The following is a 7,500-nucleotide window of genomic DNA, read 5'->3' as shown; positions in this document are numbered from 1 at the left end:
TATCTTGAAAATTGTCGGAGACAGTTTAGAATACCTTCTTTTTCTTGTGTTAAAATGTTTTGGTCCAACTTGTTCCCGTTTCAGAAAAAAACGATAAAAACTGATTATAATGCGCTTTTTGGTTTTAGGAGGTTACGTCGTACTAGTCAAGAACGCAGTATAACGCGCATTATACTGCACTTCTCCATTGACACCGTGGTTTTGGTGTAGACAGTAATACCACAACAGAGCGCAGTATAATGATTTTTCAGCTAAAAAGTAATGAGAATGTTGTTTTTTTGCTTTTTTCTTGTGTGCATAAATTTCCACCATAAAAAAGTATTATATGGAGGTGTCATCACCACTTTACCTCCAACACAGTTGCGTGGCCAGAAAGGAAACTTTAAAGCCTTTTTTCTCAGTTTGCCATTTTGAATTATACTGCGTTCTGAAATTGTGTGCTCCACAGAACCATGTCAGGCCGCAGGGTGGTGCTGCAGATGTCTTGGGGAAATTACAGTTGTCTGCCGACGTCCACCGCCAAACTTCCACTCTACCCCTTGGTTAAGGAGTTTTGATGGTGGTCTCCTTCCAGAGACCGCTGGCAGTTCTCCTTGCCTGAGGAAGTGGATGTGATGTTCCACTCCTGCCGTCTAGATAGATAGGATAGATACAGTACATTTTATTAATGCCGAAAGATTAAGATGTCTGTCGGTTTACAATGGAGCTCAACAGACTTGTTGCCGTTTGAGGTGGAGCACCAAAAGATATAGATAGATGTGATTGGAAGAGAAAGCCAGAAAGAGAGAGAGAGAGAGAGGGTGTGTGTGTGTGTGAGAGAGAGAATAGCAGAGAGAAAATCATTAGGAAAAGAATTTTAAAAAATACCCAACAACACCCGTATTATTTGCCATGTAAATGGTTCCAAGATGTGAACTGGCAGAGTTGACACGGGCTTTACTGGCTCAGCACCCTCTCCATCCCTCCTTAACACCTCTTCTCTTCTCTTCTCTTCTCTTCTCTTCTCTTCTCTTCTCTTCTCTTCTCTTCTCTTCTCTTCTCTTCTCTTCTCTTCTCTTCTCTTCTCTTCTCTTCTCTTCTCTTCTCTTCTCTTCTCTTCTCTTCTCTTCTCTTCTCTTCCCCAGCCATCTTGCTTTGAACCCCCCAGAAGCCATTACGAAACTAAAGCCCTCTGTCAAATGTCCAGCCCCCGCACAGGCGCCGCACAGCAGAGTGCTACCGCAGCTGAAGGCTAACCAATACCACTACAGAGCATCTTCTGGTGCTCCACAGAAGAGGCCACATCCCTCCATTGCCCCCCTGCAGTTTGGCCGTGGTCCACGCGTGCAGGACTTGACTGTAAGTGATGTGTGCCGTACATCAGTTATATGAGACGGGCCTGTCATGGAGCAACCCCCCACCCCCAGCCCCTCATCCTATACCACACTATCCCAAACCAGAGGGGTAGCCATATTTCTCTGTCAAGTGACATATCTAGTAAATACTCACAGGTGAGTCTCTCTCCCTTTCACTCTCTCTCTTTCTCTCTCTTTCTCTCTCTTTCTCTCTCTCTCTCTCTCTCTCTTTCTCTCTCTCTCTCTCTCTCTCTCTCTCTCTCTCTCTCTGTCCCCTTCATTGCCCCTCATCCTATAGCACGCTATCTCAAACCTGAGGGGTAGCTGTATTTCTCTGTCAAGTGACATATCTGGAAAACGTTCACAGGTGGCTCACTCTTTTTTTTATCTTCAACATGTGTTACTCTTTTTCCTTCTTTTTAAAAAAGATTCCTCTTCACTGCTCCATGTCAGAAACACAAGGACCCATCTGGCCCTCAGTAAAAGTCACCTGGGCCAGGAAGGAAGTCTTTGGCTTTTGTGGTTGTGCGATGTGGCAAAGAGTGGATTCATCTCAGCACAGGGATGTGGCATTCATTTGGTGAAAGAAAGTTATGGGAAATATTTGTTAAAAAATCACGCTGTGGTGTGAACAGGATGCAATGGTTTGGAGTTTCTTTTCAGGCAGTAGGCCAGACATCCTTGAAGCTTCTGAAAAAAAATACAACAACAGGATTGCACTTGGATTTTGGAGGAAAGCAGCAGGCGGTGTGGACAGACACTGGACCCTGAGGTCGATCAGACGTTTCCCAACACCACTTATTACCCGAACCATTCAGCAAAAGGGGGGTTATCAAATAACAGCAAACAATATCAAGAGTTCAGATGCAAAACCCCCTAAGTGCCTTTTCAGAAAATAATCTTAATTCATTTTTATTTAATACAAAACTATCAAAATTGCATATTTTTTATTTTATTTATGTAATATAACTATTTATATGTATTATCAAGCACATGAATGTAAACCAAACCAACAACGGGGTTCTCTAAAAATATAGAAGTGCAGGTATTCAGAAATGGAGTTAGGGGGTTTTGCATCTGAACTCTTCATATTAACCTTTTTGAAGAGCCCATGAGTCTGGACCTCAATCTTGCTGTGGATCTAACCGAGTGATAACCAAGAGGCACTACAGACACAAAGTTCTGGACAGCCTCTCAGAACTCCAATGGTCCAAAGGCGTTGTGGGGAGGAAGGAGAGGAAAAATGGGTCCATCGCTGTTTACTTTAGAAGAATCTGCATCATGTCATAAAAACTGTTAAAAAATGGCAGGGTCTGGCAGGATACCATACCCATATTTTTTGCCCTTCACACACACACACACACACACACACACACACACACACACACACACACACACACACACACACACACACACACACACACACACACACACACACACACACACACACACACACACACACACACACACACACACACACACACACACACACACACACACACACAATGTCCTCCTTAGGGCCCCAAGCCCAGTGTGTCGGTCATGCACAAGTGCACTCTGGGCCATATACTCTGCGATAAGGGACCGTCCAACTCCCACGTCTACCTCTTCCTGTCACCCCTCAGCTGCAATGCATGCTGGGTGGGGAGTCCCAGCGGCAGCAGAAAGGAGATGACCCCATCTGTAAGGCTGAACCTAGACAGGGTCTGTCCAAACAAGGTGAAGCTTGAGTCTAAACAGTTCTACGTGAGACTGTGCTGAACAGAATTCATGGTCCTTTATCCGAGAGTTGGCTTTCTGTTTCCCTCAACTGAAATGTAGAGCTCCACGTTACTCAGAAGTGGAATTCTGGAACTTTCTGTATTGCTTTAAGTTAGTTCAGATGCATCTTGAGTTTCTATAGCCTAATTATAGTGCTCACAAACATCATGAACACTACAAAATGAATGAAAACCACTCAGTTGATCAATGTTTTTTATGGTGTTAAAATGGATCCTAATCCTGGAAAATGTGATCTGCAATGTTCCCTCCGTGATGTCAAATTTACTATTTTTGTGTAAATGGTAAATGGTAAATGGCAAATGGTGTAGGCCTGCATGCATGCATACTACTCATACAATAGCCTTGATGTATGGAGCACCTCAATTACTCACTATGTGCAAGCAACAATTATGAATGCAATCAGGTTATAAATTATTCATACAGGCCCACTAGCAGAATACAACGATATAATAATAATAATAATAATAATAATAATAATTGTATTTGTATAGCACTGTGTCATACAAGGCATGTAACTCAAAGTGCTTAACAAATGGAAAAAAAACATTGTTAGAGATAGATTTAAAAGGAGAGGTATAGAGGAGAGGCAGAAAAAGCAGGAAGGCAGAGGAAGAAGAGATAGACAGAGAATGTAGAGTCATAAGGTCAACGTAGGATAGGACCAGGATTCTTAGATTTGTAAGGTCCATAGTGGCTGGGCCTATCATAAGTCATAGATAGTCACACAGAGATTGGGCGCTCAGGTGCGGCCCCTGGTGGCATCAAGGGTGAGGAAAAACTCCCTTTCGCTTGATTCATAGTTTGTAAGGGGGAAAAAAAGCTCAGTGAAGTCTGAGAAAAAAAGACCCCCTATAGTCAGGAAGAAACCTCAGGCAGAGACCAGCGGCCACCTAGGGGAGCCCCCTGCCAGGGCTGGTTGCGAGTAGTAAGGGCGCTGCGGCAGCTGGGACACTATGACGCCTTGGCAGCTAGGAGTTGGCAAGGATGAAGAGGTGGGTCTTCAGCTGCTTCTTGAAGGAGTCGACGGAGGTGGCTGATCGGATCTCGATGGGGAGGGCGTTCCATCTCTTGGGCGCATAGCAGGCAAATGCGGCGTCGCAGATCTTCTTCTGCGGGGGGGTGGGGGTCCTTAGCAGCTTGGCGTCAGTGGACCTGAGAGCTCGAGCAGGGGCATAAAAAGAGAGCATGTCTGAGATATAACTAGGGGCAAGTCCATTTAATGCTTTAAATACTGTGAGCAGAATCTTAAAGTCGATTCTGTATGAGACAGGTAACCAGTGCAGGTCTGCCAAGACAGGAGAGATGTGCTCTCTCATTCTGGTTCTTGTTAGGATTCTTGCTGCAGAATTTTGAATGAGTTGCAATTTGTCAATTAATTTTTTTGGGAGACCAGAGAAGAGAGCATTGCAGTAGTCTATCCTACTGGTGACAAAGGCATGAATAAGTTTCTCAGCGTCTTGTCGGGGGGCCAAGCCGCGCACTTTGTTGACATTTCTAAGATGGAAAAAAGCAGATTTTGTTATCTTGTTGATGTGAGGCTCAAAGCTCAAATCCGAGTCTATGACCACACCTAGGCTAGTAACCTTATCTTTAATGTGCATGCTTAGGTCACCTAGGCTTGAGTGGAGTTTTGCACGTTTTTCCTTAGGCCCAATGAGCAACACTTCAGTTTTATCCTCATTTAATTTTAGGAAGTTACTGTTCATCCAATCTGTGATGGCAGACATGCATTTAGTCAAGGCATGAATGGCAGTGGTTTGGCTAGGCTCGACAGAGATATATAGTTGAGTGTCATCGGCATAGCTATGAAAATCAACATTATGCTCTCTGATGATGGAGCCCAGGGGCAACATATAGAGAGAGAAGAGGAGAGGGCCCTCTATACAAAGTACAAACATTTTATTTATTGTGCCAAAGGTTAATAATGAATATAACACAGCGATTATACTGTGTGCATGTCCTCCAATGCAACGCTACAGTAAATAGACCTACTTACAGTGGTGCTCATATGTTTACATACCTCAGCAGAATATACGCTTTCTTCGCAATTTCTCACAAAATATGAAGGATTACACAAAACCTTTTTTTTCACTCATTGCTAGTGACTGGCTTAAGATATTTATTAGCAATCTTCTGTGTTTACTCTTTCAAAAGCATGATCACAACCCAAACTACCCAAATGACCCTGTTCAAAAGTTTGCATACCCTAGTTTCTGATGCTGAATATGGCCCTGTTTAACATCAGGGACCGCTCTAAATTGTTTGTGGTAGTTGTGGATAAGGCTCTTAATGTTCTCAGATGACAAAACAGCACATTCTTCCTGACAAAATGGTTGTTTCCTGTAATATTTTTGGATTTCTTGCTGGAACCTCACATTTGAGGTTTCCCCTGAATGGCTCAATGATGTTGAGATCAGGAGAGTGAGACGGTCGCTCAAAAACTTCATTTTATTCTTTCTGAAGCTAATGACGGATTGATTTGGCTTTCTGTGTTGAAATATTGTCATGTTGGCATGTCCAAACAATGGACCATGTGCAGTTTCAAGGCTGATGTGTGTCAAGTTTCCTCCAGTATTTTTCACAGGGCAATGTATTCATCATTCTGCGAGTATGGACCAAAAGTATAGTGCATTTGTAACTCAAAGTCCCCATGACATCAGTGGTCCATGACCATGTTTCACAGAAGGGATGGTGTAACTTTCATCATAGGCTCCGTTGACTGTTCTCCAAATGGTACTGTTAATAGTGGCTGAAAAAAGTTCCATATTGATCTCATTTTTCCAAATGACTTTGTCACAGGCATTCTGATGCTTCTCACTATGCTATTTGGTGTATCATATGCAAAATAACATGTTTGCATTTTTGTAGTAATGGCGTTCTCCTGGCAACTCCCGACAGCCCATCTTTCCTCAAGTGCCTCTTTGCTGTACAGTTTAAAACATTTTTTCATGTTGTCCTATATTTCACCTGAAGTTATTTTTTGGTTGTCCTATGCCTCCTGAACAATTTCCCTGGCAATGATCATTGCAATACAATGATTCCCTTGCCCAATGGCTTGATTCCAACCAAACCCCCTCATATTGCATTTCTGAATTGAAATTCTAACAGTGACAACATGACAATATTTCGACACAGAAAGCCAAATCAACCCATCATTAGCTTCAGAAAGAATAAAATGAAGGTTTTTGAGCGACCATCTCACTCTCCTGATCTCAACATCATTGAGCCACTCAGGGGAAACCTCAAATGTGAGGTTCCAGCAAGACACCCAAAGATATTATAGGAAACAACCATTTTGTCAGGATGAATGTGCTGTTTTGTCATCTGAGAACATTAAGAGCCTTATCCACAACTACCACAAACAATTTAGAGCGGTCCTTGATGTTAAACAGGGCCATATTCAGCATCAGAAACTAGGGTATGTAAACTTTTGAACAGGGTAATTTGGGTAGTTTGGGTTGTGATCATGCTTTTGAAAGAGTAAACACAGAAAATTGTTAATAAGTCTTAAGCCAGTCACTAGCAATGGGTGATATTTTGTGAGAAATCGCAGAGAACGCGTATATTCTGCTGGGGTATGTAAACATATGAGCACCACTGTATCTACTCCAATGCTTTCAAGGTAATAGGCCTCTCTCTAGCATAATGTATTGATCACTGACTGATCAGCTGACCTCAACACATACAGTCGGGCCCTGCTCATAGTGCAGGGATGTTGGGTCATATAGTACATTGTAGGCTACTTCATGTCTAAGGTCTGAGGGTTGGGCTGAGGAAAGGAGAATGGGCAGAGAGATTAAACACATCAGGTTGAGCATAGGAATAATTCACGTTGTGGAAATTGTTATTTAGGTGGTAGTCAGTGGACCTATTTTTAAGACACTGGAGTGTTCAGAGCTTTGTTTCAAGCTCAGTACGCTCTTTTTTGAGCTAAAGGCTTCTTTAAGCAGACCATTGTGAAATATGCCATTGTTAATTAAGACATTTTAATTAGAGTGTATCTCTCTGAGAAATGTTTTTCTTGTTCTGCTATGCCTCACCAGAGTTTTTAATGGGAAAATATAGTTGTTCAATGTTTGCTTTGACAGTGCTTCACTTATTGAAGACATCTTGAGTCCCGCAATCTCCAAGTGTCAGTCTTCTTTGGCCCAAACATCAACCCCCCCACCCCGCCTTCTCTGGACTTATTTTCTCCTAACAGATTTCTTTTTTTTACAAACAGCAGGGGATCACTTTCACTCTCCTCTACAGCTGACTGCTGATGCAGTTCGTTCTATTCTTAAAAACAGGTGACCACAACGTGTAACGGTATCTTCCGTAATTTGTTTTCCTTGCACTGTTATCCACTTAGGATTTGTATTGTATTTGAGTTATGTGCCTCATG

This window comes from Engraulis encrasicolus, chromosome 2 (assembly GCF_034702125.1).
Source record: "Engraulis encrasicolus isolate BLACKSEA-1 chromosome 2, IST_EnEncr_1.0, whole genome shotgun sequence".
Classification (NCBI taxonomy): domain Eukaryota; kingdom Metazoa; phylum Chordata; class Actinopteri; order Clupeiformes; family Engraulidae; genus Engraulis; species Engraulis encrasicolus.
This window is presented reverse-complemented; position numbering follows the sequence as displayed.